Source organism: Triticum urartu, chromosome 6A (genome assembly GCF_056163025.1).
Source record: "Triticum urartu cultivar PI428250 chromosome 6A, HENAU_Tu73, whole genome shotgun sequence".
Lineage (NCBI taxonomy): Eukaryota > Viridiplantae > Streptophyta > Magnoliopsida > Poales > Poaceae > Triticum > Triticum urartu.
In genome coordinates this window covers 447,476,347-447,487,526 of record NC_141878.1, presented here as the reverse complement: position 1 = coordinate 447,487,526, position 11,180 = coordinate 447,476,347, and positions in this window count along the sequence as shown.

The following is an 11,180-nucleotide window of genomic DNA, read 5'->3' as shown; positions in this document are numbered from 1 at the left end:
GCACGCGGCCTGCCCTGGCTGCCTCTCTCTCTCCACTAAAGCCCATTAGGGCCCATATACTCCCCGGGGGTTCTGGTAACCCCCCGGTACTCCGGTATATGCCCGAACACACTCGGAACCATTCTGATGTCCAAACATAGGCTTCCAATATATCGATCTTTATGTCTCGACCATTTCAAGACTCCTCATCATGCCCGTGATCACATCTTGGACTCCGAACAACCTCCGGTTCATCAAAATACATAAACTCATAATACCGATCGTCACCGAACGTTAAGCGTGCGGACCCTACGGGTTCGAGAACTATGTAGACATGACCGAGACTCATCTCCGGTCAATAACCAATAGCGGAACCTGGATGCTCATATTGGTTCCTACATATTCCACGAAGATCTTTATCGGTCAAACCGCATAACAACATATGTTGTTCCCTTTGTCATCGGTATGTTACTTGCCCGAGATTCGATTGTCGGTATCTCAATACCTAGTTCAATCTCGTTACCAGCAAGTCTCTTTACTCGTTTCCTAATGCATCATCCCGCAACTAACTCATTAGTCACATTGCTTGCAAGGCTTATAGTGATGTGCATTACCGAGAGGGCCTAGAGATACATCTCCGATACTCGGAGTGACAAATCCTAATCTCAATCTATGCCAACTCAACAAACACCATCGGAGACACCTGTAGAGCATCTTTATAGTCACCCAGTTACGTTGTGCCGTTTGATAGCACACTAAGTGTTCCTCGGTATTCGGGAGTTGCATGATCTCATAGTCATAGGAACATGTATAAGTTATGGGGAAAGAAATAGCACAAACTAAACGATCATCGTGCTAAGCTAACGGATGGGTCAAGTCAATCACATCATTCTCTAATGATGTGATCCGCTAATCAAATCATTCTCTAATGAAATATTGCCTCTAGGGCATATTTCCTTCAACTGGGTGATTATAAAGATGCTCTACGGGTGTCTCGATGGTGTTTGTTGAGTTGGCATAGATCGAGATTAGGATTTGTCACTCCAATTGTCGGATAGGTATCTCTGGGCGCTCTCGGTAATGCACATCACTATAAGCCTTGCAAGCAATGTGACTAATGAGTTAGCTGCGGGATGATGCATTACGGAATGAGTAAGGAGACTTGCCGGTAACGAGATTGAACTAGGTATGATGATACCGACGACCGAATCTCGGGCAAGTAACATACCGATGACAAAGGGAACAACGTATGTTGTTGTGCGGTTTGATTGATAAAGATCTTCGTAGAATATGTAGGAGCCAATATGAACATCCAGGTTCCTCTATTGGTTATTGACCGGAGATATGTCTCGGTCATGTCTACATAGTTCTCGAACCCGTAGGGTCCGCACGCTTAACGTTCGATGACGATATGTATCATGAGTTATGTGATTTGATGTATCAAAGTTTGTTCAGAGTCCCAAATGATATCACGGACATGACGAGGAGTCTTCAAATGGTCGAGACATAAAGATCGATATATTGGAAGGCTATATTCGAACATCAGAAAGGTTCTGAGTGGTTCGGGTATTTTTGGAGTACCAGAGAGTTACGGGCATTCGCCGGGGGAAGTATTAGGCCTTCATGGGCCTTAGTGGAAAGGAGAGAAGGGCCACAAGGGGAGGCCCCCCCCCCATGGGCTGGTCCGAATTGGACTAGGGAGGGGGCGGCGCCCCCCTCTTTCCTTCGGCCTCTCCTCTCCTTCCTTCTTCTCCTACTTGGACTAGGAAAGGGGGGAAACCTACTCCTACTAGGAGTAGGAATCCCCCCCTTGGGCGCGCCCCTTGAGGCCAGCCCTCCTCTTCCTCCCCTCCTTTATATACGGGGGAGGGGGCACCCCATAGACACACAAGTTGATCTTTAGCCGTGTGCGGTGCCCCCTCCACAGTTTTACACCTCGGTCATATTGTCGTAGTGCTTAGGCAAAGCTCTGCGTCGGTAACTTCATCATCACCATCAACACGTCATCGTGCTGGCGGAACTCACCCTCGGCCTCAGCTGGATCAAGAGTACGAGGGACGTCACCGAGCTGAACGTGTGCAGATTGCGGAGGTGTTGTGCGTTCGGTACTTGATCGGTTGGATCGTGAAGACGTTCGATTGCATCAACTACGTTACTAAACACTTTCGTTTTCGGTCTACGAGGGTATATAGACACACTCTCCCCTCTCGTTGCTATGCATCTCCTAGATAGATCTTGCGTGATCGTAGGAAATTTTTGAAATACTGAGTTCCCCAACAGTGCTTGACATACGAGGTTCGGTAGTAACTTGATCTGAAGTTTCATGATCATTACCATTAGCTTCATCTCTAGTTGGTGTAGGCATCACTGGAACTGATTTATGTGATGAGCTACTTTCCAATTCGAGAGAAGGTACAATTACCTCATCAAGTTCTAGTTTCCTCCCACTCACTTGTTTCGAGAGAAACTCCTTCTCTAGAAAGGATCCATTCTGATGTGCACATAACTATCATAAAAACATCTACAAATATTACATGGCAAATTAAAAACCAGGTACTTTCATTTTGTTGTATGCGTGATTTAACTGACAAGAATATGAATATGATGTTACGCTCATTATATGCATGTTACTTATACTCGGAAATGGAGGGGGGTCAAAGAGTCAACAAGAGAGGGCACTTGGAGATGGAAGATTAAGATGCATGTACATTTAATTCACGGGAAGAAATACTCACTGCATGCGCCATGTCAATTCATCCATCACGCATGCAACATGGGCCACAACGTTCAAGTGCACAAGACCATGAACGTTGGACCTTGCTCCCAGGATTAAAAAAACAACCACGTATGTGGTCTCCGGATCGTTTGGTGCGCCGTGCAACACTAGGTCACCAAAGCATTAGTCAACAAGCCGTGTACGACTCCCGTACGGGCTCATGATGACCCATTGCCCAACAATAAAAGGTGGCGGCCGTGTTTAATAAATAGCTAGGAATTATTAGGGTTAGACCCGGGTTTTGTTTAGAGAAGTTTAGCTATTGCTATTTTTATTTGTCTTCGCTCGTAGCGGCTAGTGCGACCGTCAAGACATCCTATCGGAACCCCAATTTGTGAGATTTATTCATCTAGCATATCCGCAATTTTTAGATTGCTTGGCTATTATTTTCTTGCATGTTCTTCGATTTGCTTGCAGGAGAAATCCTTCGTGGATAGGTCGATCGCGCCATTGGCTCGGTCGATAACACCATGGAGTTGGTTTAGCAATTTCCGTGGATATCAGTCGTGTATGGTTCGTCCTGTACGGTTGGTAGCCGGATCATGAGGGTTAAGTCCCACCCAAAATCGTAGTCATTTCCCTCTCATCGAAAGATCGGGCCCCAGTGCACGATCATCCGAGGCTTCGAAAGCAATGTCTATAGCACCCACCACTTCATCTGGACGCACAAGGGACATGAAGTGTCATATATGCAAAGGTGGCGGGCACTTGATGAAGGATTGCCCAAATAAACGAACATTCATTGTGCGGGAAGATGGTGAGTACTCCTCTGCTAGTGATTTGGATGAAGATACTCATGATATGCTTGCCACTAATAATGTAGGTGATGACACGGAGGAGATACATATTAATGCTGATATGGCAGATAAATACCCAAGCCTTGTAACCATGCGAGTACTTAGTGCCCAGGTGGGGCATACTGAGATGCCTCAACGCCATAATCTTTTTCAAACTAAGTTTGTTGTCAAAGGGCATTCCGTTTGTGTGATCATTGATGGTGGAAGCTGCAATGATTTGGCGAGTATAGAGATGGTCGAGAAACTTTGCCTCACCACTGCGAGACACCTCCATCCATATTACATCCAATGGTTCAACGACTGTGGTAAGTTGAAGGTAACACGTCGTGTGTGAGTACAATTTACACTTGGTTCATATCGTGATTACATTGACTGTGATGTTGTACCTATGCAAGCTTGTCCTTTATTGTTAGGTCGACCTTGGCAATATGATAATAGTGTTACTCATCATGGTAGAACAAATTCGTATACTCTTGTGTTTGAAGGAAAAACCATCAACTTGCTTCCTATGACCCCTGATGAAATAGTAAATGATGGAAAAGCTAAATCAATGGATTGTACTATGGACACTATGCTTGCTGTCAATTCTGAAATGTTTCCGTTGAGTGTTCGAACTTGTGGTCCGGATATATAGTGTACCCATATAGTTAGTTTGCATCCCCATAATTCATACATAGACTTTGTGTGGGATCAAACTTTTCATGACATTCATAATGGTGCTATAACAAATTTATTTCATCCTCATGAGCTAACGCCTTTGGAACGGCCTATATATGTTGCATGTATTTTTTTTCTCTGCTCTATGATGTGTTCCAGGTAAATGAAAGCCGAGGACGGCTTTGTTTTAAAGAAAGGGAGGATGATGTGCACATAACTATCATAAAAACATCTACAAATATTACATGGCAAATTAAAAACTAGGTACTTTCGTTTTGGTGTATGCGTGATTTAACTTACAAGAATATGAATATAATGTTACGCTCATTTTATGCATGTTACTTATACTCAGAAATGGAGGGGGGGTCAAAGAGTCAACAAGAGAGGGCACTTGGAGATGGAAGATGAAGATGCATGTACATTCAATTCACGGGAAGAAATACTCACTGCATGCGCCATGTCAATTCATCCATCACGCATGCAACATGGGCCACAACGTTCAAGTGCACAAGACCATGAACGTTGGACCTTGCTCCCAGGGTTAAAAAAACAACCACATACGTGGTCCCCGGATCGTTTGGTGTGCCATGCAACACTAGGTCACCAAAGCATTAGCCAACAAGCCGTGTACGACTCCCGTACCGGCTCAGGATGACCCATCGCCCAACAATCAAAGGCGGCGGCCGTGTTTAATAAATAGCTAGGAATTATTAGGGTTAGACCCGGGTTTTGTTTAGAGAAGTTTAGCTATTGCTACTTTTATTTGTCTTCGCTCGTAGCGGCGACCGTCAAGACATCCTATCGGGACCCCAATTTGTGAGATTTATTCATCTAGCATATCCGCAATTTTTAGATTCCTTGGCTATTATTTTCTTGCATGTTATTCGATTTGCTTGCAGGAAAAATCCTTCGTGGATAGGTCGATCGCGCCATTGGCTCGGACGATAACACCGTGGAGTTGGTTCAGCGATTGCCATGGATATCAATTGTGTACAGTTCGTCCTGTACGGTTGGTAGCCGGATCGTGAGGGTCAAGTCCCACCCAAAATCGTAGTTATCTCCCTCTCATCGAAAGATCGGGCCCTAGTGCACATCACATTCTTAGCAACAATTTTTTTTGCCTTCGGATCTGTGATAGAAGGTGTACCCAACAGTTTCTTTTGGGTATCCTATGAAGACACACTTCTCCGATTTGGGTTCGAGCTTATCAGTTTGAAACTTTTTCACATAAGCATCGCAACCCCAAACTTTAAGAAATGACAGCTTTGGTTTCTTGCCAAACCATATGGTGTCGTCTCAACGGATTAGACGGTGCCCTATTTAACGTGAATGCAGTTGTCTCTAATGCATAACCCCAAAATGATAGTGGTAAATCGGTAAGAGACATCGTTGATCGCACCATATCTAATAAAGTACGGTTACGACGTTCGGACACACCATTACGTTGTGGTGTTCCAGGTGGCGTGAGTTGTGAAACTATTCCACATTGTTTTAAATGAAGGCCAAACTCGTAACTCAAATATTCACCTCTACAATCAGATCGTAGAAACTTTATTTTCTTGTTACGACGATTCTCCACTTCACTATGACATTCTTTGAACTTTTCAAATGTTTCAGACTTGTGCTTCATCAAGTAGATATACCCATATCTGCTCAAATCATTTGTGAAGGTCGGAAAATAACGGTACCCACCGCGAGCCTCAACACTCATCGGACCGCATACATTGGTATGTATTATTTCCGATAAGTCAGTGGCTCGCTCCATTGTTCCGGAGAACGGAGTCTTAGTCATCTTGCCCATGAGGCATGGTTCGCAAGCATCAAATGGTTCATAGTCAAGTGATTCCAAAAGTCCATCCGCATGGAGTTTCTTCATGCGCTTTACACCAATATGACCTAAACGGCAGTGCCACAAATATGTTGCACTATCATTATCAACTTTGCATCTTTTGGCATCAATATTATGAATATGTGTATAACCACAATCGAGATTCAACAAACCATTCACATTGGGTGTATGACCATTGAAGGTTTTATTCATGTAAATAGAACAACAATTATTCTCTGACTTAAATGAATAACCGTATTGCAATAAACATGATCCAATCATATTCATGCTCAACGCAAACACCAAATAACATTTATTTAGGTTCAACACTAATCCCGAAGGTAGAGGGAGTGTGTGATGGTGATCTTATCAGCCTTGAAATCACTTCCAACACACATCGTCACCTAGTCCTTAACTAGTCTATGTTCATTTTGCAATTCTTGTTTCGAGTTACTAATTTTAGCAACTGAATCGGTATCAAATATCCTGGGGTTACTATGAACACTAGTAAAGTACACATCAATAACATGTATATCAAATATACCTTTGTTCACTTTGCCATCCTTGTTATCCGCCAAGTATTTGGGGGTAGTTCCGCTTCCAGTAACCATTCCCTTTGCAGTAGAAGCACTCAGTTTCAGGCTTAGTTCTAGCTTTGGGTTTCTTCGCGGGAGTGGCAATTTTCTTCCCATTCTTTCTTGAAGTTCCCTTTCTTTTCCTTTGCCCCTTTTCTTGAAACTAGTGGTCTTGTTAACCATCAACACTTGATGCTCTTTCTTGATTTCTACCTTCGCCGATTTTCATCACGAAGTTCCAGTAACTTGGTGATAGTTACTAGAGAACTCTGTCAATCACTATCTTATCTGGAAGATTAACTCCCACTTGATTCAACCGATTGTAGTACTCAGACATTCTGAGCACATGCTCACTGGTTGAGCTATTCTCCTCCATCTTGTAGGCAAAGTACTTGTTAGAGGTCTCATACCTCTCGACATGGGCATGAGTCTGAAATACCAATTTCAACTCATGGAACATCTTATATGCTCCATGGGATTCAAAAGGTTTTTGAAGTCCCGGTTCTAAGCCATAAAGAATGGTGCACTAAACTATCAAGTAGTCATCATACCGAGCTTGTCAAACGTTCACAACGTCTGCATCTGCTCCTGCAATAGGTCTGTCACCTAGTGGTGCATCAAGGACATAATTCTTCTGTGCAGCAACGAGGATAATCCTCAGATCACGGACCCAGTCTGCATCATTGCTACTATCATCTTTCAACTTAGTTTTCTCTAGGAACATATCAAAAACATAGGGCAGCTACAACACGAGCTATTGATCTACAACATAGATATGCAAATACTATCAGGACTAAGTTCATGGTAAATTAAGTTCAATTAATCATATTACTTAAGAACTTCCACTTAGATAGACATCCCTCGAGTCATCTAAATGATCACGTGATCCATATCAACTAAACCATGTCCGATCATCACATGAGATGGAGTAGTTTTCAATGGTGAACATCTCTATGTTGATCATATCTACTATATGATTCACGTTCGACCTTTCGGTCATAGTCATCCCTCTCTACACCACTCCTCGCCATGGATCCCTCCAGGTCCAAAACTCTCTGGGACGGGTTTACGTCGGAGTAGAAGAATACCATGGCCACCATTGCTGCTGACTGGCAGACCGGCAGGCAATCGAAGTACGTGCAAATGGGGGACGCCTCCTCCGACGAGCCATCGCCACCCTCCTCTTCCTCTGTGGCACCCTCCTTCTCCTCTCCACCCTCGCCGGTGCATTGCACCATGACCATCGATGAGGCCCGTGCCCATTATATGGACATGGTGCACCATGACCATCGATGAGGCCCATGCCCATTATATGGACATGGTGCCCAACTACAACCACAACCTCCTCCGGGAGCATTTGCATACGGAGGAGCAGGTCACCGCCGGCAGGGTGGTTGCCCCGGACGCGGGCCTGGTGGATCAACAGGCGTTGCTCGAGTCCCACCGCTTGGCCCATGAGATCCGCCTCGCCCTCTAGCGGTACCGGCAGCGGGTGGTGGAGTTGACGACGCCGGCAAGGAGTGCGACAACAACGCGAGTGAGGCGTTGTTCGGCGACAACGACGAGGAGGATATCTCCTGTTGGGGAACGTAGCATGCAATTTCAAAAAAAATCCTACGCTCACGCAAGATCTATCTAGGAGATGCATAGCAACGAGAGGGGGAGAGTGTGTCCACGTACCCTCGTAGACCGAAAGCGGAAGCGTTTGACAACGCGGTTGATGTAGTCGAACATCTTCTCGTTCCGACCGATCAAGCACCGAATGTACGGTACCTCCGAGTTCTGCACACGTTCAGCTCAATGACGCCCCTTCAACTCTTGATCCAGCAAAGTGTCAAGGGAGAGTTCCATCAGCACGACGGCATGGTGACGGTAATGGTGAAGTGATCCGCGCTGGGCTTCGCCTAAGCACTACGTGAATATGACCGGAGGCGTAAACTGTGGAGGGGGACGCCGCACACGGCTAACAATGTTTGTTGTGTGTTCTAGCAGTGCCCCCCACATATATATAGGTTGGAGGGGGGAGAGGCAGCCAAGGGGGCGCCCCAAGTAGGAGGAATCCTACTTGGGGTCCTCCCAATTCGGCCTCCCCCTTTTCCTATTCCTATTCGGAGTAGGAAGAGAAGAGGGGGAAGGGGAATCCTATTCCCTTTTTCCTTTCCTTCTCCAATTTGGCCAACCCATATGGGGGGTGCACCAGCCCCTTAGTGGCTGGTGTGTTTCCCCTTTTGGCCCATTAGGCCCATATAGCTTGCCGGGGGTTGCCCGGAACCCCTTCCGATGACCCGATACATACCCGGTACCCCTAGAACACTTCCGGTGTCCGAATACTATCCTCACATATATATATATATATATATATATATATATATATATATATATATATATGAATCTTTAGCTCTCGACCATTTCGAGAATCCTCGTCATGTCCATGATCTCATTTGGGGCTCCGAACAACATTCAGTCACCAAATCACATAACTCATATAATACAAAATTGTCATCGAACGTTAAGTGTGCAGACCCTACGGGTTCGAGAACTATGTAGACATGACCAAGACACCTCTCCGGTCAATAACCAATAGCGGAACCTGGATGCTCATATTGATTCCTACATATTCTACGAAGATCTTTATCGGTCAAACCGTAATGACAACATACATTATTCCCTTTGTCATCGGTATGTTTTTTTGACAGAAAGACTGTAGGGGAACCCCCTACAGTATAATTGGTGCAACAAACCCAACTTGTAAGTACCATGCCTTGAACCTGGGTGGGTGGGAAGGCATCAGCCCCTTCCCACCACTAGGCTATGCCTTAGTCTGCTTGTCATCGGTATGTTACTTGCCCGAGATTCGATCCTTGGTATCTTCATACCTAGTTCAATCTCGTTACCGGCAAGTCTCTTTACTCGTTCCATAATGCATCATCCCACAACTAACTCATTAGTCACATTGCTTGCAAGGCTTATCATGATGTGCATTACCGAGAGGGCCCAGAGATACCTCTCCGATACTCAGAGTGACAAATCCTAATCTCGATCTGTGCCAACCCAACAAACACCTTCGGAGATACCTGTAGAGTATCTTTATAATCACCGAGTTACGTTGTGATGTTTGATAGCACACAAGGTATTCCTCCGGTATTCGGGAGTTGCATAATCTCATAGTCAAAGGAATATGTATAAGTCATGAAGAAAGCAATAGCAATAAAACTGAACGATCATTATGCTAAGCTAACGGATGGGTCTTGTCCATCACATCATTCTCCTAATGATGTGATCACGTTTATCAAATAACAACACATGTCTATGGTTAGGAAACTTAACCATCTTTGATTAACGAGCTAGTCTAGTAGAGGCTTACTAGGGACACGGTGTTTTGTCTATGTATCCACATATGTATCAAGTTTCCGGTTAATACAATTCTAGCATGAATAATAAACATTTATCATGATATAAGGAAATATAAAATAACAACTTTAGTATTGCCTATAGGGCATATTTCCTTCATCACCGAGACCGCGCCCCGGCGCCACGACCACAAAGAAGTCGACATGTCCGCGGGCGCCACCGGTAGCGAGGGAGAGTAGTGCATGGTAGGTCGAAGCAGCTCGGGTCCCAGAAAGGCCACCACTCCTCCCCTCCTATCGACGGCTCAACATCTTTGTCCGATTAGTCGCTTGGCGGCGACGTCGAGGAGGAAAACTTCATTTCCTGGGGCTCCGGAGGCGAAGCTGGCGAGCGCCGAGGCGAAACTGGAGACGGTGAAGGTTCAGTTCTCGGGGCTGATGGCCTGAAACGGGGACCGGACGTCAGCCGGCGATCATTTAGATTAGGTATTAATTATACTTCAGAGCCCGCCTAGGACCACATTGATGTATTTATAATGAAGTTTGTCATTTTTATATGATATCCGGTATGTTTATATGAAATCAGGCCATGTTTATATGAAATCCGGACTTGTTTAAACGAATTTCGTTCGATCGATTTGAGTTGTTGTGAAAATATATGCGACTAGCGTTGGATGGTTGCCTTCCACATTCATGTCCGATGACTGGTTTCCTGTCCGCAGACGGACAAGGGAGGTTTTGTGCGGGTTGCCGTTGGACGTGCCTTTACACATGTGCACACACATTTTTTTTAGGGGAAGACACTTGGCTATATAAACAGGCGTATGCACACTTACTACAAACACAATGAGCCGACCCAACATGGTATGGCGTTCTCTTTTGTTTCGTTTTATTTTATTGTGCCACCTTTTTCGTGTCACTCATTAAGGAGCACCTTCTACAAATGTTATTCTCAATTCTTTTGATGGTGACAAGCGCCGCAACGAATTTACATCAATTAGAGAGTTTCGGTCGATTTTCTCCATCAGGATCGGAGACCGAAGGTTGCTTATCCTTTTTATGAGATATAAATTTTGAAACAAATATGTTTCGAACCGAGCGTCCAAATCACGAACCATATTTATCACTGCCTTCTTCTTCTTGTTATCTTCAAAATAAAATTCCATGATGATAGATTTTGATGATTTTTTTGGCGCAGCCTGTCCTAAAGACAACAAA